The 27,210-nt window shown below is 39.4% G+C and overlaps 1 long non-coding RNA gene across 1 annotated transcript; it reads left to right on the top strand.

Moving 5' to 3' along the window:
- Window positions 1-762: 762 nt before the first annotated feature.
- On the top strand, window positions 763-11,895 carry LOC144305326 (uncharacterized). Its single transcript, XR_013372374.1, has 4 exons — window positions 763-910; window positions 3,995-4,080; window positions 9,321-9,495; window positions 10,940-11,895. It is a non-coding gene; the product is annotated as an uncharacterized LOC144305326 (long non-coding RNA).
- The last annotated feature ends 15,315 nt before the right edge of the window (window positions 11,896-27,210 follow it).

Here is a 27,210-nt window from a genome sequence, read left to right as displayed (position 1 = left end):
GTAGAGATGATTCAGAGACGCAGATGGCACATTGGCAGCTTATTATTACATGACTAGAAGTTCAAAAGAGGGTGAGGAAATTTGTCTGGACTGGAGATATAAATTGGGGCTAGGGATGTGAACTTGGGAGCCCAACAATATTGTGCGATGATTAAGATTATTTCGTGTTAGGTAGCCCAGGTTTGAGTCTCAGCCCCATAACTTATTGTAGGACCTTGGGCAAATTTCCTCACCCTTCCATGCCTATTTCCTTTTTAATGTAATGGAGAATATTCATATAGAGTCCTCATGATAAATGACTGAAAAGCTAACATATGCCAAGAACTTAAATCTTATTTTAGTTGTATTGTTAATAGTGGTAATAAGAGTAGTATTTTAGAAATTGAGTATATGAGGGGGTGCCTGGGTGGTTCAGTTGGATAACCGTCTGGCTCTTGATTTTGGCTCAGTTCATGATCTCAGGGTCATAAGAATGAGCTCTGCACTTAGCAGGGAGTCTACTTGAGGTTCTCTCTCTAAAAAATAAAGAAATACATACATACATAAACACATCAATCAATTAATCAATCAATCAATCAATAATTGAGCATGTGTAAATGTGAAAGACTGGAAAACTTGCCCAAAGAGAGTATAGAATAAGAAGGAGGCCAAGCCTCAATTTCTAAGGATTGAGTAGATGAGTCAGAGAAGTCCATCAAGAAGTAGACACCAGAGAAATAGGAGAAAATCAGAAGATTGTGACATCATGGAGGCCAGGAGAATGGACTGTTCTAGAGGAATGGAGGAGTCAACTGAGAGCACAAATAAAAATTGAGGAATCTCTCCCATTTGGCCACATGGAGCACACTGCTGGCTGTATCCAAGGCAGTTTGCGCAGAAATGAATGGCACAGGACTGGATGGAAGAGGAGGTGGGGATGGTGTGCATCTACAATTGTTTAGGAAAGCCGGGGAAGCAAGACACAGTGAAAGAGTTCATGAAAATGGGGGCATCTGGAGCTTGTTTGAATATTGAAGGCCGAGAGCAAGGGGGGCAAGAGAGACAGAGGGCATAGGATAGAGAAGGAGGGACAGAGTACGGGAGTGAGAGGAGAGATGAGGTCCGTTGAAAAGAAAAAAGAGGAAGGAGTCAGAATCAGAATGATGAAGGGGAGAGTCTTCCACTGTAGGTGAAGAGAGAAGAAGGTGTGGTACAAATGCAGGAGGGTTTGCAGTTCCCATTCTAGAACTTGGTGTCTTGTCTGTTTGGTGGGGTTGTAGAAGTTGAAGGTTGAAGCAGCGGCCAAGCTACACACACAGGTCCTGCAGAAAGCACAGCACATCAAGAAATGTATTCTAGTTCAACCCTTGCTTACCCTTCAAACCCTTGCTTACCTGTGACTCAGTGGCAAGTTCCTTTTCCAGAAGATGCTCAGGGCTGCCCTGTCGAGGTTTTGGTCAGGCTCTCTCCTGAGTTTGCTATCTCCCTGGTTGGGGGCAATGGAAGAACAGAGGCTAAAGGAAAGCATGGAATTTGCTAGATTTCATGGCACAGTGGCCCCTGCACTCCTGAGCTGTGACCAATAGGGGAGGTTTGAGGAAGTGTTTTGGGAAAAGATAAAGGTAAGGTGGGCATTGGTTTTGTGGGACAAGGTTGCAGAGGGCACCGTGTAGATGTGAGTGAGGAAATGAAAATGTGAGGTTTCAAGAAAGGGAACAGCCCAAGGTAGGGGGAGATGTGCTCACATCCAGCAAAGGGTTGCAAAGTGTGTGCTAATCCTGTTCAGAGTTTCAAATAGACTTGACCTTCAGAAGCCGTAGCAGAATCCGGAAGTCTAATATGTAGGCAAAGAGATGGACATAGGAAGAAGCACTGGGTGGCTGAGACAGGCTCATACTCCCAAATCAAAATATTAGTACATAGAACCTTGTTTCTGGCATAGGTACCACCACTGTTTGTCCAGAAAAAGTGCCTTGCCTGGCACCAGTTACAGTAACTGTGAATCAGCAACATACAGCACCATTGTCACCATGGCTGGTGCCTGGGATCTGTCCTCCAGATCCCTTAGTCATGGCCCCGAGGGGGCGGACTCTGTGAGAATTGTTGGAAGGGGAGCATCTTTAGTAGCTATGACCCTTTCAAGGCACAGGCCGCTTTCCCGACATGAATTATTCTCTCTAGATTGGCTTGGAAAGTGTCGAAGAATGGGAAATTAACAGCCTACTCCAACTCCAGTCAGATTCTCCTTCCCCGGATCCCAGAACAAATTGCCCCGAGTCTGAGCCCCTGCTCTTGTATCCATGTGATGCCCCTCCCTCCCACCCATCTCCTCTCATCTACCTGGCCACAGCTTAACACACGGGTGTGAGCTTTAAGGGAGGTGGTCTGCAACCACCCCTTCTCATAGGGCAAGATCTCTCTTTATGATCTCCCAGGACTATTGAGAAACCAGGTGCTCTTTCCTTGCGCCATTCCATGCACCTGCATTGTACACTTTTCAGGTACATCATCTCAGTTAAGGACTGCCTGCAGTAGGTGCATCCCTGAAAAGCTCTGCAGACGTTTTAAACAGAGCATGTAACATAGTATCTATTCACATTTACTGAACATTTTGGGGCAGGGCACTGAATTTAACATTTTATATACATTATTTCATTTAAGATAGCAGTGCGAGAAAGGCATCATTATCATTTTATATATGTGTGTGTATGTTTCTTTTTAAGATTTTTTTTTTTTTTTTTTGAGAGAGAGAGAGAGAGAGCATGCATGCATGTGGAACCTGACACAGGGCTTGATCTCACAACCCATGAGATGATGTCCTGAGCTGAGGCCAAGAGTTGGACGCCCAACTGACTAAGCCACCCGGGCGCCCTCATTTTATATATTTTTAAGACTTAGAGAGCTTAAGCATATTGTCTAGGTTCACTCCAAGACAAAGTGGCTGACCTAAAATTCTCAGCCAAGAAAGCTGACTTCAGAGTCAGCTCTCCTTACTGCCATATGGGGGGGGGGGTCCCCTGCAACAGTTAATAGTCACTATATCTATATATAAAATATGGAGGCAGGTATCTGCTGTGAGGGAATCTCTGGGAATAAAAATCCTTAATATCCTAGCCAGCTTTACAAATTGTCCCATGGATTTTATTCTGAGCAAAGGCATAGCATTCCATTCCATGGAGATTCTTATCTTACTTAAACTCTCCCTATTGGGGGCACCTGGGTGATTCAGTTGGTCCAGCATCTGACTCTTGGATTTGGTTCAGGTCATGATCTTAGGGTCATGAGATCGACCCCCATGTTGCGGGGGTCCACACTCAGTGGGGAGCCTGCTTGAGATTCTCCTTCTCTCTCTCTCCCTTCATCCACCTTCCCTTCACCCCCACAAAACACACACACACACAAAACCTTTAATAATAAAACAAAAAAGTAAACTCTCTCTTATGTATGTACATCTAGACTTTCCCTTCTTTTTTCCTATTACTGTTTGCAATTAAACTTTCCGGTACATCTATTTGTAAACGTGTACAAAGTCATATCAATAAGAACAATCACAGTAGCAGAGTTGCTGAGTCAAAGGCTGTGCGCATGTTTCATTTGAGAAGTATTCATGCTGCTGTCCAAAAATACATCCTCCCTCCAGAATTATAAGAACATTGTCTGCTCTCGTGCATATTCGATAGCACTGGGTATTAGTAAAGCTTCCAAGTCTGTGCCAATCTGATAGGAGAAATCTCATCGCTCATTGTTTGATATTATATTTATTCCACCAACAGTGTCCTGTTTCATGGACTACTTTTCTTTTTGTTCTTAGGCCCTTACTGTAGATACCCTGCCCATTTCCCCCCCCACCCCACAGGGTAATTATTCATTTTCTTACTGAGTTATAAGAGTATATTTTATGCCTTAAGGAAATGAGTTCTTTATCACGTATATTTTCCCAGTTTCCTACTTAGCTTGCCTAAAGGAACCTGCAGGTCGGTTAAGTCCCGTTTGTCTGTGCTTTTCTTTTTCAAAGGTGACCGCAGGCGAGGACACGCTCAGACGTTTTCCCGAAGCGCATGTGAGCGATGCAATATTGCTTATCGAAACGTCGGGTAGCAGGTAATTAACTTTTCACTTCTCACCACTCCTTATGCCAGACTTTAAATACCCTGACTGTGTTGCTCCTGGAGCTCTCAGGCTATGTGAAACCTGGGAATTGAAAACATACAATTTCTAAACACAGAGACAGCGGCCTCCTCTATCCTTCTCCTTGTTGCTCCAAGCTCCAAAGTGGTGAGTGGGGGGCTCTTTTGAGTCGAGGAACCATAGTAAAATTCTTCTGTGGGCCACGTTAATGTTAATGGCCAACATTTGGGGGCAAAGGTCTCCTCCATGTCCACATCTGCAGCTTTGTAGGGATCTCACCTCCGAGGGGCCTGAAAGCGTGAAGCCAGGCAGGGCCTAATGTGTATTTGCAAGACAAAGAGAGCACGAGGGGAGGCGCAGGGGATGAGCTGCAATTTACTGAAGATTTATTAGGCCTCATGAAATCTGCCTGAACCACCCATTTTCAGGCTCATCTGCCCACGTCTAAATAGGATGGCTTTGTTAGTCGACGATGGTCATTTAGAATTATCCAGCAACAAATCTCCCTCCTCAAAAAGGCCGACGGACGGGAACAGCGCGTTTGAGAGAGTTCACACTCCGCGCACGGAACCCCAAATCTGGAAATCTGGAGACGCCAGGGCCCTTCTGGGGGCCTCCCCCTTGACTTTTGTTTGTGGTCGGAGTCCTTGGGGTAGGCTTGTTTACTGGAGCCTGCGAATAAGGCTCAGGAGAAGGCCAGGCCAAGGTGCTTTCACAGCGCAGCCTGGGGTTCGCTAGGGCGATTTTCAGAGAAATGTGTTGAATGTTCTGTTTTTCCGCAAAACGCTGCCCAAAACTTAAGACTCAATGGAGCATGTCCAATAATACTTTAAAGCCCAGCTCACAAGCACGGGATCTCTCTGGGGCTATACAAATGTCAAAATAGCTTCTCCCTAATTTGAATGAAAGGTAAAAGTTATTGGGGCTTGGTTTTCCATTAAGCCCTAGGCTTGCAGCTCGTTAATAGGGTGTTAGAAATTCTCCTGGATTTTATTGCTAGGACCTTCCCTTTGGGTTTTATCACATCGCTAGACTCACAAGTCTCCATATGCCCATCTATGTAATGGGTAGACGCTGGAAGCTTCAGGACAGAGGAAGGCATTTGGGAAAAAATGTGGAAGTTTATTGATTTCTCCCCATAGAATATGATCTCATTGCACTCCACTCAAATTTGGAACCCAAAGGATATAAAGGGAGAGCTTTGTCCACCTTAATAAAATTCTCATCTGTGCTTACTGCTGATGTAATGCGAAAAAGACACATTCCTAAACTTAACAAGAAGGATAAAGTGTTTCTTCTGCTGGTCTTAAAAGCGGTAAGTAGGGCTGATAGAATATAGTCAAACAAGGGAGGGTCACAGTGGGCAGATCCACAATCAGGCCCTTGAAGTGAACACCAGGGCAGCGGCTAAAGAGGAATATATGCCCAGCAGATAGAGCATCGTGCCAATGGCATGACATGCTTGGCCTTTGATAAAATAAATCTGGAAAAAGCAACACAGGCAAACACTCTGCTTTGAGCCACGGTTGGTGATCCTGGCGAACATCTAGAGCCAAAAGCAAAGAGCTCTGAAACAACGTTTTAAGTTATTTGTTTCCCCATCGATGTCATAATCACCTATGTGACTGTGGGTTGTAGATGCACATCGGTCTTAATATGTCATTGGTGAAACCTCCTTCTAAACAATGGGATAGTCCTCAATTAATGCAAATGAAACCACAGTTGTCTTGTCTGTAATTGTCTAAACTAGCAAAGCGCCTTTCTTTGGTGAAAAGAGCCATCCAAAACTCCTTGCTCTGTCTACCCCTAAGGGCCCAGTACATGCTCCATGCTTTATCTCTTTCTTGTGGCTTTTATCCACATCACATTAAAGGGACTCTCATTCCTTTATGCAGGCAAATAAAAAGTAGATTTAGAGAGGAGAGATGAAAAGAGTGCATTCCACCGATGGCGTACTCCGGAATCCAGCAGTCTGGTGTTCAGACGTTGGCCAAGTTAAAAGTTGCACTGGGTTCCTTTACATCAGAAATTCAGAGGGAAAAAAATGAAATCAAGCATGTGCCCGTAAGGACTTGTAGTACATTAAAAAGAAATTGTGTCATTGGCAGCTCTTGAAAAGGGATTTCCAGGCCTGCTTTTTAGCCTTGGCTAATGGGAAAGAAGAGCTCCAGAGCTTCAGGTTTGCCATTTGCCCACTCAATCTGTTTCCATTTAAAGAATATTTTCTCCAAAGCTAAAAGCAGGTTATAGAGCCTCCGCTACACCATTACTTTGAAAAGATCAACTTGCCCACCAGTCCTGAAGTTCTCAGGATACTTCAGGGGCTCGAGCTGTTTTTCCCCAAGCAGATAATGATCAAACAAATCACAATTAAAATTCACTTAGCTCTCCAAATGAGGAACATCATAAGAGAGGGGTTGAGTTCTCTCTAGAACAAGCCTGGCTTCAGGAGAGTATAGACATGGTAATGTGTCTGTTTCAAGGTTGTGCCATGTGACAAGGTTTTTTTTTTTTTTTTTTTTTTTTTTTATCAGAGGGGGTCCTTTGAGGCACAATCGTTGTGTGATGGCCATCACACCTGGACAGCGTTCAAACTGTCCCCCCCCCCTTTTTAAAGATTCCATTTCTTTCTTACTTTTCCTTCCTTCCTTCCTTCCTTCCTTCCTTCCTTCCTTCCTTCCTTCCTTTCTTTTAAAGATTTTATTTATTTATTCATGAGGTACACACACACACACACACACACACACACACACACAGGCAGAGACATAGGCAGAGGGAGAAGCAGGCTCCTTGCAGAGAGCCCTATGTGGGACTCAATCCCAGGATCCCAGGATCACGACCTGAGCCAAAGGCAGACGCTCAATCACTGAGCCACCCAGGCATCCCTTATTCATTTAAAGAGAGTGTGAGTGGAGGGGAGGGGCAGAGAACCTCAAGCAGACTCCTCACTGAGTGTGGAGCTTGAAGCAGGGCTTGATCTCAGGACCCTGAGATCATGAGCTGAACCGAAACCAGGAGTTGGACACTCAACCATATGAGCCACCCAGGTGCCCCTGACCTGTCCTTTTAATTAAGGAAGTGAATATACCCGGATTCAGGTAGTATCCCTACCCTAGCCCCTCTGTAGTCTAACATGCAATTTGATTGAAACAATCCTCTTTGGGACACCTGGATGACTCAGTGATTGAGCATCTGCCTTGGGCTCAGGGTGTGATCCCGGAGTCCTGGGATGGAGTCCCACATCGGGATCCCCAGAAGGAACCTGCTTCTCCCTCTGCCTATGTCTCTGCCTCTCTCTGTGTGTCTCTCATGAATAAATAAATAAAATCTTAAAAAAAAAAAAAAGAAAGAAAGAAACTATCCTCTTCATTATTGTCACACACCCTCTGATACTCCCGTGAGGTAATAGAAAATGTATGGGGCATTTGGATGACTCAGTCAGGTAAGTGTCTGCCTTCCACTAGGACCATGATCCCAAGGGTCCTCGAATCAAGTCTGATGTCAGGCTCCTCGTGCAGTGTGGCGTCTGCTTCTCCCTCTGCCTGCCACTCCCCCTGCTTGTGCTCTCATGCCTTCTCTCTCTCTCTCTCTCTGTCAAATAAATAAATTCTTAAAAAAAAAAAAAAGAAAATGTATATGTTGGCCCCTGCCCCCATTCCTGGCACAAATCTCCTGAAACCCTTGTAATTTCCTGGATGATAGGAGCATCTAATACTCTAGTGAGGTGACTCTGGATGGGCTTCTGGATGGCTTCTGCATGAGGCTAGAAACCAGAGAGATCAAGTCATGATTAGAAGCTTGGAATTTTCAGCCTCACTCACTTGTCATTCTCCAAAGAGGGGAGAGGAGCAAGAAATGGAGTTAATGATCAATCATGCCTACATGAAGGAGACTCCATAAGACTCCCTATAGTAGAGGCTTCAGAGAGCTTCCAGGCTGGTAAACATATCCATGTGCTAAGAGGGTATGGCACCCCAACTCCGTGGGGCTGGAAGCTTGGACTTGGAGCTGCACACAACAACCTGCCCTCCTATAGGTGGCTTTGAGAAGCAGATTCAATTACAGGACAAGTGGAGGCAAGAAGGATCATGGGATCAAATGCAAACTGCCCATTCTGACTGGTCAACAGAGCCCCCCTGACAATTTGCACAAATTGTCAAATGAGGAAAAGACAGAGGAGAGCCACAGAAAGGAAAGGAAATGACATCTGGAAGTTATAAAGCATGTGCCCAGGAAGAGGGCGTATGTTAGATTTCACAGGACAAGAAACCATGGCTTCTCGGGAACAAGAACTGACAGACACGAGGAGAGAAAAGGCTGGCAAGAAAAGATCAAGATATTAAAATGTAAATGTCAGACTTACAAAGGCCTTGGCTGCATATGACAAGGGTTAAGATCAATCATGTGCAGAGGTCATCCAGACCAATTTAAAAAGAAGCCACAGGTAGAAGCCCATAAAGGATATAAACAGGCCATTTGCCGGTTATCAGAGAAATGAAAAATTTGAATGTGAATAAAATCATTTTGCCCTATGAGATTGGCAAACATTTGAGAAGCCCAGTGCAGGTTGAAGTTTGGGAAGACAACTCTCGTGTATACCACTGTTGAGAATGTGAAATATAATCTTTTTGAAGCATAACTGGCAACCTGTATTTTAAAAGCCTTATAAAAAAAGAAAAAAAAAAGAAAAAATGAAATTAAAACAATAGAATAAATAAATAAAATCCTTTATCATGTCTGCAAATTTTAAATCTATAGTTCCAGTACCAGAAATTTATGCTAATAAATATATAGAAAAATGAACAAGCTCAACAAAAATTTGTTCAACAAAAATGAACAAATGAACTTTTTTTTTTTTTTTTGCCTACATGTTAACCTAAAAAAGAGTTTAAGGTATCATATAGAGTATAATGCAGAAAGATACATATTAAAATGTTAATAGTAGTAGGGCATCTGGGTGGCTCAGTTGGTTAGGTGTCCAACTCTTAAGCTGAGCTCAGGTCTCAAGGCCCTGAATTCAAGTCCCATGCTGGGCTCCATCCTGGGCATGGAGTCTGCTTTAAAAAAATGTTAATAGTGGTATTTCTGGCTTATGGGAATATAAATAATTTTAATTGTTTTTTCCCACTTCTACATATTTTAACATTTTCTATAACAAGTATTTATTGCTTTTGCCATTTAAAAATTATTTAATATTTTCCTATTGTCTACAGCTATCTTCATGCCACACATCCGTCTAAGTAAAAAAAAAAAAAAAAAAAAAAAAACCACTTTCATGCATTGATATAATAAATGATGTAAAAATGGTGCCATCAGAATTTCATGTAAAGAAAGCATGAAGAATGACTATGACAATTGCTACCGCAAGCCACGACGCGAGCACCCAGGGTAAGGATCATTTCATATGAGAGCAGTGTCTCTGAGAGGTTGCTAGAAACCTCTGCTTGTGGCTATCTGGCCTTACAGAGAAACTGTCATTTAAACATTTATGAATCTTCATTCACCAAAAAATCATGCTAGATGCATTATCGTACATGCACCCTATGTCTGAAGTTCTTTACAATTTACAATACAAGCTGAAAATCTCTTTCAGTAGAAATGTCTGCAGTCAGTAGTGGTTTTTCAATTTATATTTAGAAATAACAGAGTTAGCACTTAAAACATACTTCTGGATTAGGAAGAAGGCTGTAGTCAGTAGTAATAGGAAAGAGTGATCATTTCATGGTACTGAATTATCGTGTTTTGAGATTGTTTTTGAAAGCCACTCCATCTTCTGGACACGCTCATATGCACACACAGGAGATCTCCCACCCAATTTCTGACACATAACAAGTGATCAATACATTTTAGTTGAGAAAGTGAGGGAGTAGAGTCAAGCGATGTCATGCAAACACAAAGTATATGCCACCCTGAATGGAATGTAGCCCTGCAACTGCCCTGCCACTTCCTGTCCCTTCCTGGGGCATTCAAAGCTCCTTCGGATAACTTCCTTCCCACTGTTAATGAGTGATTTAAACAACACAGATGGAAAGAGCCCTCTTCTGGGATTTTTTTTTAAAGATTTGTTTATTTATTTACGCATGAAAAACACACACAGAGAGAGGTAGGGACATAGGCAGAGGAAGATGCAGGACTCGATCATGACCTGTGGTGAAGGCAGGCACTCAACCACTGAGCCACCAGGGGCTCCTATTCTGGGATTTTACAACACTTTGTTTTGCCACTTAGAAGTCCCACATGATCTTGAACCAATCATTTACAGTTTTGAGGCTCAGAATCTACATCTGAAGAAGAGACAAAATAATTCTGCCCTTTGCTTCCTTGTCTTCCTACCGTAAAGATGTAAGATAACACCAGTGAAACACTTTGTGTTATAAAACCTAGGAAAGTTGCATTGATTTTAGGAACTTGTGCCACTTGCTATTGTCTTTTTTTATGTGAGGCGATCTATAAGCCACCTGGCCAGTGCTGCTATCTATAAAATTCCGTTTGCTCAAAATGGATTCTTTGAGACTGAAACGGATGCTCAAATCTGCAGGGACTGTATGCTCCACGTTTCAGCCCGGGCTGCCCACCCGGGATCCGTTAAAAAACCCTCTTCCGGGACACCTGGGTGGCTCAGTAGTTGAGCGTCTACGTTTGGCTCAGGTCGTGATCCCAGGGTCCTGGGATCGAGTCCCGCATCGGTCTCCCTGCATGGAGCGTGCTTCTCGCTCTGCCTGGGTCTCTGCCTCTCTCTCATTCTGTGTCTCTCATGCATAAATAAATAAAATCTTAAAAAAAAAAAAAAAAAAAGAACTCCTCCTCCTTTCCTCTCTCCTGCCCTTTGCAGATGTCCTCAGCTGCCTTGAAGAGGCAGACAATGAGCCGTCCATCACTCAAGAAGCTTCTCCTCGTCCAGAGCCGGCACCTCCTTGGTTTGTTTGGTTAGATGCATTGTTCAGGGTTGATTCGATTGCAGTCCAAACAACGAGCTCCAAAGTAAAGAGCAACAGACTCAAGTCGCTAAGCATTTGAGCAAGCAGGGCATTATCCATTAGACTGCCTTTCCTATTTTCAGTAAGAGCTTGAAGGGCCACTCAGGAAGAGAATAAGTTCTCTTGACACAGTGAATGAAGTCCAAACCAAACAAATTCCTCCCTCTGTGAGGCCTAGAGGCTGACACGTTTTCTTTGCTGTGAGCAGATTGTGATGGGCCCCTTGGGCTCGGTCCCACAGAAATAGCTGGTTTCCTTCTCACCTGGCCCATCTTTTCTGAAATGGCACGTAGTCCATTTTTATATATTTACAAACTTTTATTCCTTTTGCTCTTAAAAACAAACAAGAACATTAAAATGCACCACCAGGAGAAAACCTACTTCAGCATCCCTGAACTTCCATATGGGCATGTATGAATAGAGCAGTGTTTTAAGATGCATTTTAAGCTTGTCTTGCAGCTCTTCTGTGAACATCCAATATTCCTCTGCCATATTTATATAGAGTTTTTTGAACCCTTTAAAATCAGTTCGTACTGTCAGGATTGGAAATGGTTTCCAAATTTTCACCTGGCAATCCACACTACAGTCAACGTTCTTACAGGTAAATCTGTACCATGTCGTTGTAATGCTTAAATTCCCTGAAGTGGAATTACTCTGTTGGGTTAAAAAACATTTTACAAAGACTTTTGAAATATTTGTCAATCTGCCCTTCAGAAAAGTTGGTCCAATTTTCACCCCACCAGCCATATATATATTCTTTATAGTATTATAATATTTAAACTATGCGCCAACTGAAGGGGTAAATGAAATCTCAGTGTTTATACCAATGCCTTTGGTTACTAATAAAAGACAGCATCTTTTCACGTATTAATCTTTTTAAATCTGTGTGTGTGTGATTATTGCATATATATACTTAGAGATAATGACCCAATTTTACTGGGTCAATTGTCTTACAATTTATTTGTAAGGGGTCCTGCCATATTAATATTAGTAATATTAGCTCAATGTTGAATTGTGTCACCAATATATATAATATGCCATTTGTTTTCATTTGGTTTATTTTTGTCTATGCTGTCAAATAATTGTCTTTTTTGCTAGTTCTGTCTATTGAAGGCCCAAACCTCTGTTTTGGAGAAAGTGCCAAAGGTTCAAGGAAACCATGGGACACTTGACAAGAGTCTCCTGGTTGACACGTGGCCTTGCAGCCCTTCCTCACGGGTCCACAGCTGTCTGTAAATGTATTGATCTGCAGAGAAATGGGGGTCTCTCAACATAGTTATCCACATGCTCCCACTTGCTGCCAGGACCTACACCTCTGAATTGAAAGGTATTACTGGCCTTCCGCCAGCATTTTCTCTGCTTATTTCCCAAGGCATTATGCTTCTTTCTCGTGAAGAAGAATTATGACTTAGCTTTTGCGAATTCATTAAGTCTGGACTTATCTGCACTGTGCTTTATGGGGAATTCTTCTAAGTTTGAGGCATGTCACGCCTTCTTGGTTTCAGTGCTGAGAAGGCTCTGTGTTATTTAGCTTAACTTGAATGGTGTCACATAGGTATTAGTATACCTCTACTGATGTGTCTGTCTCCCTGGAATATTGTTTGGTTTGTCATGTTACCCAGTATAAACGCATGTTTCCCATTGTCTTCTGCCTTTGTATATGGCTAATGTATGGGATAGATATGGATTTTTTTTTAAGTAGACTTCATGCACAGTGGAGCCCAATACAGGGCTTGAACTCACAACCCTGAGATCAAGACCTGGACTGAGATCAAGAGTCAGATGTTTAAGCAACTGAGCCACCCAGGTGCCCTGACATTTTGTATTTTTTTTAATAATAAATTTATTTTTTATTGGTGTTCAATTTACCAACATACAGAATAACACCCAGTGCTCATCCCGTCAAGTGCCCCCCTCAGTGCCCATCACCCACTCACCCCCACCCCCCACCCTCCTGCCCTTCCACCACCCCTAGTTCGTTTCCCAGAGTTAGGAGTCTTTATGTTCTGTCTCCCTTTCTGATATTTCCCACACATTTCTTCTCCCTTCCCTTATATTCCCTTTCACTATTATTTATATTCCCCAAATGAATGAGAACATACACTGTTTGTCCTTCTCCGATTGACTTACTTCACTCAGCATAATATCCTCCAGTTCCATCCACGTTGAAGCATATGGTGGGTATTTGTCGTTTCTAATGGCTGAGTAATATTCCATTGTATGCATAAACCACATCTTCTTTATCCATTCATCTTTCGATGGATACCGAGGCTCCTTCCACAGTTTGGCTATTGTGGACATTGCTGCTAGAAACATCGGGATGCAGGTGTCCCGGCGTTTCATTGCATCTGTATCTTTGGGGTAAATCTCCAACAGTGCAATTGCTGGGTTGTAGGGCAGGTCTATTTTTAACTCTTTGAGGAAACTCCACACAGTTTTCCAGAGTGGCTGCACCAGTTCACATTCCCGACATTTTGCATTTTTATAGGAAATCTTACTCTACCATTTTTTTCCATTCATCCCTTGGGTCACCAGGATAAACAATTAAATCATGTGAAAATAATACTTTTATCTCCTTCTCCCATATTTACACATTTTTATTTTCATGTGTAATTGCATTTGTTGAAATTTTTGAAGTCATGTTAAATAATGGTTACAATAGTAGAAATAATGAACACCCAAGTTTTATTTTTATTTTTTAAGATTTTATTTATTTATTTATTTGTTTATTTATGAGAGACACACACACACACAGAGAGAGAGAGAGGCAGAGACACAGGAAGAGGGAGAAGCAAGCTCTACACAGGGAGCCAGAAATGGGATTCCATCCCGGGTCTCCAGGATCACACCCTGGGCTGAAGGCAGCACTAAACTGCTGAGCTACCCAGGCTACCGGAGCACTCAAGTTTTAGAAGGAACATCTCTACTATTTCAGTACTGATTAAAATACGTGTTTTACATTTTCCATGTCAACCTGGGGGTGCTACTGGCACTAGCGATAGATGCCAGGGATGTGTTCAATACCTCAGTGTATCAAATTATTATAAACGTAAGTTGCCAAATATGTTTATCATCAATAAAAGATCATAAGTAACCTGGCTTTCTTCTTTTTTTTTTCAGACTTTCTTCTTTAGACTTATAAAAGATGATACTTATACACATTCTTATAGTAAGATATCCCAGCACTCCTAGTTAAGATGTACTATTCCTTTAAACACTACTGGATCTGATTTACCAGCTGCTTTGGGAGTATTTTTTACACTGTGCAACATGCAAATTTTATTGCTGTTTTTATTTATTTTTTAATTCTTCCTCAAATATGCTCCCTACTGAAGTCTGGACTGAAGTGATCATGTCACTTAAACAAATCTCTCAAAACAGGTTTCAGAGAAACCCAACAAGAGAAACAAGACAAATGTTGAATTAAAAAAACCCACAACACATTTATATAGACAGAGAAAAATAATTTAACATAATACTCCTTCACGATAAAAAATAGCAGACTAGGAATAGAAGGTAACTTCTTTCATCTGATAAAGAAAATACACCAAAAAATCCACAAGTAACATAACCCTTGATAGTGAAAGACTGAATGCTTTCTCCTAGGTCAAGAATGGCTACTCTCACCACCTTTATTTAACATTATACTTGATAAGCTATCCAAAGCAATTAGGCAAGAAAATTAAATAAAAGGCATGCAAATTGGAAAAGAGGAATTAAACATTTCTCTCCCTCCATCTCTCTTTCTTTGTCATTAACCACAGTGAATGTATATAAATTTTGATCCAGGTTCTTGACAATCTAGGTCACAGACCTAATAATTCCCCCAAACTTAAAGTAGAATTAATGGCCTAAGGTCAAAGTCCTAAGCTGTTTTGAGTTGAAAGAAATATAAAATTAGCTTTATTACTGGATTCTCCTCCCCCCCATTCAACTTCCTGAAACATCTTCTAGTCTTTAGATAAAGGCCCAAAATTTTAATGTACTCCACAAAGCCTTACCTGATGGAACTCACCTTTCTTGCCTTGTTAATCCCCACTTTCTTCCACTCCACCTGCAATCCAGTCACAGTGTCTTCATGTGGAAACAGGACATGTTTCTTCTAAACTCAGAATGTGTATGCACAGTCTCTCTGCCTGGACCTCTCCATCCTCTTTCCTCAAGCTCCTTCCTCAGAAACTCCACTTCCCTGAGAGTTCTGCCTTGAGTGGTACATTGCTTTAGACTCAACATTTGTGTCCCTGTGAAATTCATATGCTAAATCCTAACACTCAGTGTGAGGGTATATAGAGGTGGGGTCTTAAAGGGAAAGCTCTCAATAATGGGACTAATATCCTTATAAAAGAGACCCCAGGGCACCTGGGTAGCTCAGGCGGTTAAGCATCTGCCTTTGGCTTAGGTTATAATCCCAGGGTCCTGGGATTGAGTCCTGCATCAGGCTCCCTGCCCCTCGGGGAACCTGCTTCTCCCTCTCCCTCTGCTTGCCACTCCCTCCTTGTGCTCACTCTTTCTCTTTCTGAAATAAATAAATAAAATCTTAAAAAAAAAAAAGACACCTTTTGCCCTCCTACCATATGAGGACCAGTAAAAAGATGGTCATCTATGAACTAGAAAGCTAGCCATCACCAGACGCTGATTCTTGGACTTCATTAGCCTCCTTGATCTTGGGCTTCCTGCCTTCGGAACTGTGAGAAACAAATTTCCATTGTTCATAAGCCTCTCAGCCTCTGGGACTCCATTAGAGTGGCCTGAATTACAATCGTCCTTCTCTGATCTGCCTGAAGGGTCCATTCTCCCTCTTTTCTGCCTTCACAACACCTTGTGTTGCTCCTGAAGATTACTCATTGCAGATGTTGTTCTTATTAATTTGTGTGGTTGTTTGGTCAGTATCAAGATTACATCTGCTTCTGTATCTCTAAATCGTAGAAAGTCCATAGTTCATACAAGCCCTCAAGTATTTGTTGAAAACATTACCCTAGGCCATCTTACAACATAAGAAACAGACTCAGTCCTTTGCATTTTAAGTTTTGGTTGTCTGGAATTGGGCAAGTAAAACAAATTCGACTACTTTCAATTAATAATTCCACTGTTTGGGGCTTTTGTTTGTTTGTTTTTATTGCTTTAACCTGTATAAGGATAAATAGCTGTCACCAACACTATTTTCTTGAATTTACAAATATCTCCAGATTATTTTGTCTGTGGATCTTTTATTCATTGACCAGATAGTGTGATATCTTGCTGATCTAAATTAGTGTTTTTCAAATACTCATTTCTTTTCACAATTCGAATTTCGGGAGGTTGAAAAAGCTTCTGGTTTTTCATTTTGACTCTCGGATTCTCAGAAATTTTTATTCTTGATTTTGTGTCTTTACAAATGTACATTTACCAAAAAAGATACACAAAACTACCTGTCTTTCACCTCAGAAACAAAAGTGTTGGAAGAAAACCCAAATGAAAAGGAAGCTATTTATTTGTTATTTATTTATTTAGGAAGATATTTAAATGGAAATTTCTGATGCAGCTGTAGCATCCATAAAGCTGGAAGCCAAAATCCTTATAGCTGATTCTTGGAAAATCTGGTTTAACGTGCCCCATTTAAAATAATTACGTGTACCATTTATTTTATTTTATTTTTTTTGCCTTTTGTTAAGCACTCTGCGGGCACTTACAATAAATAGTTGTCATAAGATTTTATGAAAAGATAGATAAAGAAGGCCTGTTCTCTTTGCCTGTTCTGCAGTAAGTAATCATGTGCCAGCCAAAGCCACAGATGGGAGAAAATTATAAACCATCACTCTGGGTTCATACGCCATAAACTGAGAAAATGAGTGTGACAGCATGTGCTTGGTGTTGGCACATAGTTGGCACTCCGGGTTTATTCATTCACTTTTTCCCTCCCCTGGAGATGGGAGTTAAAGCAGATTTAGCTCTTTACATAGAGCCCCAGACAGATTCTCTCCCAGGATTGACGTCTGCACGCCTTCACCTCTGCTATGTCTGTCCTACGTCCACATTCCATCAGTATATGCTTTCCCTTCCCATTATGCCCATTGTTCGCATTTTGGTACAATAATGGACTGTCAGCAATCCCCCTTCAACCAAATATTAACCTTCAGGCTTCAAGAAATACCCCACCCTTAAGGTAAACTCCGACAAGAGTGCTTTTTAAGAAATGTGTATGCTCAATCGTCAGCATAAACCATCACCCAGTTCGCTAGCTGTTGTGGCCAAATGGCAGGCGGGACCTGAGGTCTGACTATCTCAGTCCTGCAATAAAAGGATAATAAAATGAATGTTTGGTGAGAAAAATGCTTTTATGGAAAGTTGTGTAATTCAAACTTTTTGGTGGTGCTTTAACGTCAGATTTTACAACAGGGCAGTTAAATAGTTGGCTCGATGTTTTAAAGGTCTGGGGAATTTAAAGGCAGAAAGCTTACTCTTTGTAGTTTTGTTGGTCTAGAGAACAAGGCAGGCAGATAGGATACTTAGGGTTCGGGTTGCTTGCTGCTTAGCTTCTGGGCTTCTTGCTCTGGGTAATCCTCCACTCTGTGATGGGCTGTGCCTCAGGCCAAAGAGGAGGAAGGTAGCCCATGCTTCCAAGGAGCTCTTGGTTTTCCAAGAGAGGAGCAAGTTAGCCCTGTGTCCCCAACACCCTGCAAGGTCATTGGCGGTCATAAATTTGAGACAAAGGCTCAGGCCACTGCCTTTGAACAGAAAGAAGCTCATTATGATGGCACAAATCCACAAGCCTCCTTGTCCAATGTTGAAACAAACTGAGCTTCCCCCAACAACTGTTCCTTTAACGGCCATACCTTGGTCCCAGCTGGAATCTTCTGGACAATAGAAAAGAGAGACTTCAAGGGTGTTTGACTGTACTACCTTCAGAAAAGGATGAGCATAAAAGCCATCCAGATCTGAATATCCATGAGAAAAATTGTAAAGACCAAATCTACCATGCCCTAAGAATTATCATTACTCAGAATATCAATTCTGGGTTAAAGAAAAAGAAGAAAAACAACACAGAATAATAGTCTATTTAAAAAAATTTATGTTTTCATGGGAGACACAGAGAGGCAGAGGCACAGCCAGAGGGAGAAGCAGACTTCCTGTGGGGATCCTGATGCGGGATTCGATCCCAGGACCCCAGGATCACACCCTGAGCCAAAGGCAGATGCTCAACCACTGAGCCACCCAGACATCCCAGAATACTGGGCTTTAAAATTAAAAAGATATTTTTGCTTATCACTAGCATTCTCCAATTAGCGTTTTTCATTGCACTGCACTTCTGTTCTCTCTCCCTCAGGAAGTTGGTGCAAGTGTAGGATTATTGGTTGCTGCTCCGTGGACTAGGTAATTCCAGCTTAGAACACAAAGAATGGCACATCATTTTCAGAGATAATGTCACTGTCCACTTTCAGAAAAGTAGGACTAATGCTTTAAGTTAATTACCCTAAAGTGGAGGGATTGACACAGATAAGCATTTGCAATACTCCTGGTTTGGGTTAAGAATATAACAGGAGCCTGGAGTCCAGAGAACAGCTGAGAGAAAGGGGAGTAAAACCTTCAGCCCTGACCATTGAATCCTGATCAGTCAGGATTGTGATCAACTGTGCATTTAGTGTAAAAATCTCTGGATGAAGAGACAACGAAGAGTCTGAAATTCTATTATTCTTTCCATTTAATGATGTATATTCTTTTGCATTTGTAATGACTATGTGGGTAGATCATAAAACTGTAATTACTAGATCAAAGCATGTATATATTTTAAAGTTTTGCCTACATTTCCAAAGTAGTTGTACAATTTATACTCTCCCTTGGTCGAGTACATGTGTCCTTGCTTCTATCACCATGAACTATACATACGTGTAATATATACATATATGTATATATTACATTAATACATACATATATATGTTATGTGTGTCATATAATATAGAATATATGTATTGCTAGATATGTGTGTATAATATATGTAACATAATGCATATACTAATACACATGTAATATACAATGTACATATAATAAAATACATATATTACATATATACATATATAATATTATATTGTATATATACATATATAATATATAATATACATGCAATATATAATATATACATAGCATATATGTGTAAGTATTTTTGGATTTTCATTTCTTTGGTAAGTAGTGAAGTTAAATATATTAATATACACCTTTCCTTGTTTTAATTTTAGTAGTATTATTTTATAAGACAATTAATACTTTGTATACCATAAGTATTTTTATTTCAATATTTAGAGCAGAAAGAGTTCAGAGCTGTGGGGAAGGTGATGGTATAGAGCCATAGTGTTTGAATGTCTGTAAATACGTATATAACTGTTAACAGACAGGGCAGCCAGTCAGCCAAGGTGAAAGTCCATGGACATTTTCACAAAACTAAGTGACAAAGTACCCTCACAAAGCCCAAAACACAAGTAAGGACAAACCATAGGCAAATCCAAGATGGCACAGTATGGGATCTATTCATCAAAGGAAGAGGGAGCAAGATCAAGCAGACAGTGTCTGGGGGACTTGGGGCAAGAGAACAGGAAGTAGCCAAAAGAACCTATACATCTGTTGAGGCTGCTGCAACAAAGTAAGGCTATGTGGCATGAGCAATAGAAATTTATTTTTTTTACAGTTCTGTAGGCTAGAAGTCCAAGGTCAAGGTGTCAACAGAATTGGTTTCTTTGGAATTCTCACTCTTTGGATTGGAGATGGCTGTTTTTTCCCTGATGTCTTACCTTGCTCTGTGCCCTAATCTCTTCTTATGAAGACATTGGTCATACTAGATTAAGGCCCACCCTAATGACCTCATTTTACCTTAATTGCCCATTAAAGACTCTGTCTCCATATACAATCATATTCTGAGGTCTTGGGGGTGAGGTCTTCAACATTTGAGTTCTGTAGGTATAGGATTCAACTCATAACATGAACACACTGGAAAGCAGGCAGGCCAATGTGAGCACAGCTGATGAAACTGGGAGGGGTCTTGTCCATCCCCAGAGGCCAGAAAGAAGCAGGGCCTGATGTGGTCAGGTTGCTGGGAGCTCTCAACTGACCTATCAAGGCAGCCTTCTAGGACAGGGCCCTGAACTGAGCAGAGACTACTGAAATTTGATTCAAAATTGAGCAAAAAAAGGATGAGAGAGAAGAAGCAAAGAGAGTCTCAAATTAAGTGAGAGAGTGGAAGAGAGAGAAGAAATTTTCATCCACCATATTTTTCAACAATTTTATTCTAAATTGTTACACAGAAATGAGAGAAGAACGAATGTTATAAAGTCAGAAAAGATACTTGGAACCCTACCTCTTTCAAAATTTTAGATGAACTAACTTCACATAAAAATGAGCAAGAGAAAGACATCAAGAGCAAATCCACAAAAAAATGTATTCAACTTTATTGACTTATGTATATACAATAAAATTCATGCATTTTTCTCTCTTTTTTAAAGTTTTTATTTATTTAAGTAATCTCTACACCCAACTTGGGACTTGAACTCACAACCCTCGTGCGTGCTGCTCCAACTGAGCCAGTGGGGCACCCCGAAATTCGTTCATTTTAAGCACACATGTCAATTAGCTTTGACCAATGTATACAATCATGTAACTACTGCCCCATCAAGATATAGAAGATTTCTAGTTCTCTAGAAAGTTTGCATTTAATTTTTCTCCACTACCCCTGCTTCAGGCAACCACTCATCTGACTTTGATCACTATAGATTAGTTTTGCCTAGTCTAGAATTTCATATAAATGAAATCGTAGAGTAGCTATCCTATGGCATCTGTGTATTTTCACTGAATATACTGTTTGTGCGATTCATCCAGATTGTTGTACGTGTGATAGATACCCATTAGCAGTTCTAGTTGTACCTTCTGTTGTTAATTCCTTTTCTTATATTTGCTTGTTTTACTCTTTTCCTTAATTCCTTTAGGTTAACTGAATAGATCTTAGTCTTTGGTTGTATTTCTTCTTAGACACACTTTTTTTTTTGCTTATCTTTTAGTTACTGTTCTTGCACTAATGGATGTTACTATCTTAGAGTCTGTCAAGAAGGAATATTATAATCCTTCGCCTTTACTCTTGACACTTCACTCTCTTGCCTTACTCTTTCACTTCCTCAATTCACACCAGACTCTATTTACTTTCCATTCTCACTTCACACATGTACTTACAGCAGTGGAATTCCCCTTATTCATACCCTATCCTCTGATGTTTTTAATTTCTATAAATATTATAATTCCCGCTCTATTGCATATTTAATTTTTTTGATAGAGAGTGGAAGAAGGGGCAGAGGAAGAGAGAGAATCCCAAGCAGACTCTCCGCTAAGAGCAGAGTCAGATGCTGGGTTTGACGCTGGACTAGATTCCATGACCCTGCTGTCATGACCTGAGATGAAATTCAGAGTTGGATACTTAACTGACTGAGCTACCCAGGTGCCCCTATAATGTATTTAATTTTAATCAGTCAGTTATTTAAGGAAATTATGAGAACAATGGTATTTTATATTTTCCAATGTATTTCTATTTCCAGGACTCTGAATTCTTTTCTTGAGATCCAGGTTTCAACCTGGTATCTCCCTTCAGCCTGAGAGTCATGGTGCTAAACCTCTTAGAGAACAATTTTTCTTACAATAATTCAACTGAGAGAATTATTGTAAGAAAAATTGTTCTCTAAGAGGATCATGCCCTGAGCCAAAGGCGGACTCTCAACCACTGAGCCACCCAGGGGTCCCATGGATCTCCTTTCTATTTACTAGAGAAGATGCTGCCTAATTCATGAATCATTTAATAAAGCTGATTAGCTAATTAAAAAAAATAAAAATAAAAAAGTATCTTCATTTTGCTCTCACTTTTGAAAAGCATTTTTCTGGCCATATAATTTTAGGTTGATAATTATTTTTCTTCAATATAATATATCTGCTACATCATTGTCTTCCAGCCTCTGTTAAATTTAGTTTAGAAGTCGGGAATTATTTTTAGCCTTGTCTTTTTGTATATGGAGTATTTTACACTTCTTTTATTGCCTTATAACTTTCAAGATTTTCTCTTTACCTTTGGTTTTCAGTAGTTTTGCTGCAATGAGCCCAGATGCCATTCTTTTTATGTATTGCATTGGGATTTTGCCAAATTTCTTGGGTCAGTTAATTTGTGTTTTTCATCAAATTTTGAAAAATTTTGGCTATTTTTTTCTTCAAATGTTTTCCTCACTATTCATTTTTTTCCTGTTCTCATGCACCCTCTTCTCTTTTAAAATCTAATTATGCTTATATAAAACCATTTTGTACTGTCCCTATTTGTTAAGGCTTCTCTGCTTTTCATCATTTTTTCTATTTTAGATTGGATAATTTCTAGTGTTCCTCCTTCAAGTTTACTGTCATTTTGCCATTGCTAATGTACTACTAAGTTAATCCAGTACATGTATGTATGTATGTGTGTGTGTATGTGTTTTTTACTTTTCATTTCCAGAATTTCGATGTGGTTCTTATGGTTTTCATAGTTTCCATTTTTGCTTTTGATTTTCCCTATTTTTTCACTCCCTGAGACCATATTTTTCTTTAATTTTTAAAAATATATTTCTTTATTATTTTTGAGCATATTTTCCCAATTATTGTTTTTGTATGAATCATGATTTTTTTTTTTGAATCATGATTTTTTAAAGGAAATTCTGGACATCATGGATGATACAAGTACTCTGCAAATACACATTTGAGACTCTAGATTCTATTATTTCCCTCCAGAAAATATTCCTTTTTGTCGTGGTAAGTGAGTAAATTTCCAGTTAATCACTTTGTACTTGTAGGCTTTCCAAGAACCTGTAATTTGGGAAAACGAGTCATCAAATTCTGTCTGTTTGGGCTTAATCATAAACTTTGTTAGGGTGGATCTAGAGGAAGTTTTATCATTTTTTTATTCTAAAGGCACAGCTTTTTGCAATGTTTTAGCTGGATGCCAAGGTATTAGTTTATTCTTAAGAAGATCTCTGTTAAAGCCATAACTCTTACATCCCTTGGCACTGTTCTTCCCCCAACATTGCTTGACCTCTAGTGTCTGTTCTTTCTCAACCCCAGAAGCAGCTGCTACCTGTTAAGCTCTAGATGGACTCACCATCATCTGTGGGGTATATTCATCAACAACAGACTCATATGAGATCCCTCTACACAGAGTTCTGGGGCTGACTCTCTATGGAGCTTCTTCCTCTCTGTTGCTCTATCCCACAGATTCTAGTCCCTGTAGCTACTCTGAACTCTGAGGTCTTCCTTGTCAGCTCAGAAAAAAATACTAGGTTCTGCTCAAAGTCTAGCTCTATATGCTTTAGTCAGGAAATTCTCCCAAGGAGAAAGCTGGGCAATTATAAGTTTTATCCTGCCCTTTCCTCAACAAGTGCTTCTTCTTCACAGCCTCCAAACAGTTGTCTCATATATTTTGTAATTTTATAGTTGTTTAATTGTAGGAGGATAAGTCCAGTACTAGGTATTAAATTGTGTCTGGAAGCAGAAACTATCCCACAAAAATTTATTATAAGATAAAAGATAATGAGGAGCCTAATAATATCTCTGCAGACAATTAAAACTTGCCGAAGGCATGCTATAGAACATATCAAATCTGTAACAGCTCCTTTAAAAAGAATAAAAACTATTAAAGTGTATCATACAAGATCATGAAAGAACAAGATAAGTCAGAGTCAGAAATATTCAGAAATGAGGTGCCAAAAAAAAGAAATGAGGTGCCAAAGCTCAGATAAGATTTATAAAGAGGTATAAAAATTTATCAAATAGAAATGAAAAATTAAAATAGAGGTAACACAAGAAAAATAAACAGACTAAAATAACACTCTAAGAGAAACAAGGTGAAAAGAAAAAAATTTAACAATCAAAAACTTAATGGAAAGAAAACATAAATAGTAATTATTTGGGCAAATATAATAGAACTATTTTTCTTCTCTTAAGTTCTTTCAAATATGTTTGATAGCTAATAGTAAAAATTATAACATTATGTGATGGAGTTTTCAGTGAATGGTGTAATACATAAGAGAACTATAACAGAAAGGTGGGGAGAGTATAGGGACCTATGTGGTGGCAAAATTTCTATACTAGACTTGAAATGGTAAAATACTGAGCCTAAATAGACTATGCAATCTATATTTTATTTTCTTTTTTCTTTTGTTTTTTTTAAAGATTTTATTTATTTATTCATGATAGTCACACAGAGAGAGACAGAGAGGCAGAGACACAGGCAGAGGGAGAAGCAGGCTCCATGCAGGGAGCCCGACGTGGGATTCGATCCTGGGTCTCCAGGATCGCGCCCCGGGCCAAAGGCAGGCACCAAACCGCTGTGCCACCCAGGGATCCCTGCAATCTATATTTTAATCCAAAGACTAACTGGTAAAAAAGAGAGATAGAGGACAGATTGATAGTTATCTATGCTAAAAAAGAACAATAAATGAACTAGAAGGGATATTTTAAAAGGTCCAAATATTATAAAATAAGAAAGGAAAAGGAAAACAAAAAACATAAACAGAAAACAAATAATAAAATAGTACACCTAAATGCAAACATATCAATGGTTACATTAAATGTAAATGGTCTAAACTCACCTACTAAAGACAGATATTGTCAAAATGTACTTAAAAAACTGATACAACTACATTCTGTCTACAGGAAACTCTCTTTAATATAGTGTTACACATATCATGAAATACAATAATTAAAAGTATGGATATATACAGGCCATGAAAATGCAAATCAAAAGCAGACTAGAGTGGCTATGTTAATATAGGACAAAGATAGTCTAGAGCAAAAAAACTAGCAAGGATAAAGAGGGACACTATGTATTAATAATAGGAATCAATTTACCAAGAAAGCATAAAAAGCTTAAACATATATGTATGTAACACAGCATTTGAGAAATACATGAAGCAAGACTCCCAAAACTGAAAGGAGAAATGAACAAATCCAAAATTAATACTGGAGATTAACACTCCTTTCTCACGAAAACACAGATCTATGTGAACAAAAAAGCAGCAAGAATATTAAAGAACTAAAAATACCATCATCAAACAAGATTTAATTGACGCTTAGACTTTTGTATTCAATCACAGCAGAAAATACATTTTTTTTTCATTACACATAGAACAGTCACCTGGATAGACTATATCCTGGGTTATTAAACAAACCTGCACAAATTTAAAATATGCATAGCATACTCCCTGAATATAATGGAATTAAACTAGAAATTAATAAGAGAAAAAGAAAGGGAAAATATCTAAGCACTTGGAAATCAAACAACACGTTCCTACATAATATATTGGTCAAAGAGAAGTTCAGGATAAAATCAGAAAATGTTTTTATCTGAAAAAAAAAAAAAGAACAAATGAAAGAAAAGAAAATCCAACACATCAAAATGTGTAGGTTGCAGATAAAAACTACTTACCTGGAAATAACAGCATTAAATGCTTATAGCAGAAAAAAAGAATAGTCTCAAAACAACAATTTAAGTTTTTGTTTTAAGAAGCTAGAAAAGGAGAGCAAAATACATCCAAAGGAAGCAAGAGGAAGGTAATAATAGAAGTAAATAATGGGAAAGGTAAAAGTGGATTTAAGAGTACAGAACAAATATTGGAGAAAAGAAAAGAGGATCTAAATTAAAAACTGAAAATTAGTGCCCAGATATTATCTTGAAATACCCCTTCCTATTAAATCAAGAAAACTTCCATGAAATTAAAAAATTGAAGATACATATTGAGAGAATATACTTAGTATTCAAGAATATTGACCTAGAAATGACAACCAAGACATAGGGACGCCTGGGTGGTTCAGTGGTTGAGCATTTGCCTTTGGCTCAGGGCATGATCCTCAGGTCCAGGGATCAAGTCCCACATTGGGCTTCCCATAAGGAGGCTGCTTCTCCCTCTGCCTATGTCTCTGCCTCTCTGTCTGTGTCTCTCATGAATAAATAAATCTTAAAAAAAAAAAAAACCACACAAGACATATTCTAATAAAATTACTATGCTTTATAAAAATGCAGTCACTTTTTCCTCAAAAAGTTAAACAGGTGCCATATGACCCAGCAATTTTACTCATAGTTATATGTCCCAAAGGATTAAAAACAGGTCCTCAAACAAAAATTTTATATGAGTGTTCATGTCAGCACTGTTAACAATAGCAAAATGTGGAAACAACCCAATACCCATTAATGGTCAAATGGATTAACAGATGGTGTTATGCACACACAGTGGAATATTATTCGGCTATAAAAGGAATGGAGTACTGATACCTATTACAACATAATGAATATCAAAAACTTTATGCCAAGTGGAAGAAAGCAGGCACAAAACATCATGTATTGTTATGGTTGCATTCATGCAAGATATCTATCATAGGTCAACATAGATCAATCCATAGAGTGTAGACTCGTAACTGCCATGGGAAGGGGAGAGAGAAAATGAGGAGTGACTGCTTACTGGGTATGAGTTTTCCTATAGGATGGTAAGAATACTTCGTACCTTCATAGATGTGGTGGTGGCACAACAGGGCAAATGTGCTATATGCTACTTTAAATGGTTTATTATGTTACATGAATTTCATCTCAATTTTTACAAGTCACTTAGACTCCAGGCAAATACAGCAAGACTTCCGAGAGAAAGAAAATTAGATTATAGATTATTGACAAGAACAATTTATGCCAGAGTAAAATGGAACAATATGCACGAACCTAATTCAAAGAAAGAAAATAGGAGCTAAACATTTTATATTTAACAATTGGCCTGAAGTGTAAAGGGTACAGATAATATGTGGGCAAAGTGTAAGAATTCAAGGAACTTTTTTCTGATGTGTTCTTCCTGAGGAATAATCAGAGAACCAGCTTTAAGACAACCAAAGTGATTTGAGGCACATCAGCATAAGGACGGACAGTGAAGCTTGAACTCACAGGTACTAGTAGAACTAAAAGTCAAAGAGGTTAAATAGAGAAAGTATAGCATGTAATGGATTTATAAATTATTTTAAGATAACATTATTTCTAAACATTTACTAACATTCACAGATTATTTTTAAAACTGGAGAAGATTGTTGAGTTTGTATATAAAACCAATTTTTAAGCTATTCTTAAAAT

Source organism: Canis aureus, chromosome 3 (genome assembly GCF_053574225.1).
Source record: "Canis aureus isolate CA01 chromosome 3, VMU_Caureus_v.1.0, whole genome shotgun sequence".
In the NCBI taxonomy this organism is placed as follows: Eukaryota; Metazoa; Chordata; class Mammalia; order Carnivora; family Canidae; genus Canis; species Canis aureus.
The sequence above is the reverse complement of the archived record's forward strand: the minus strand, read 5'-3'. Positions and strand labels throughout refer to the sequence as shown.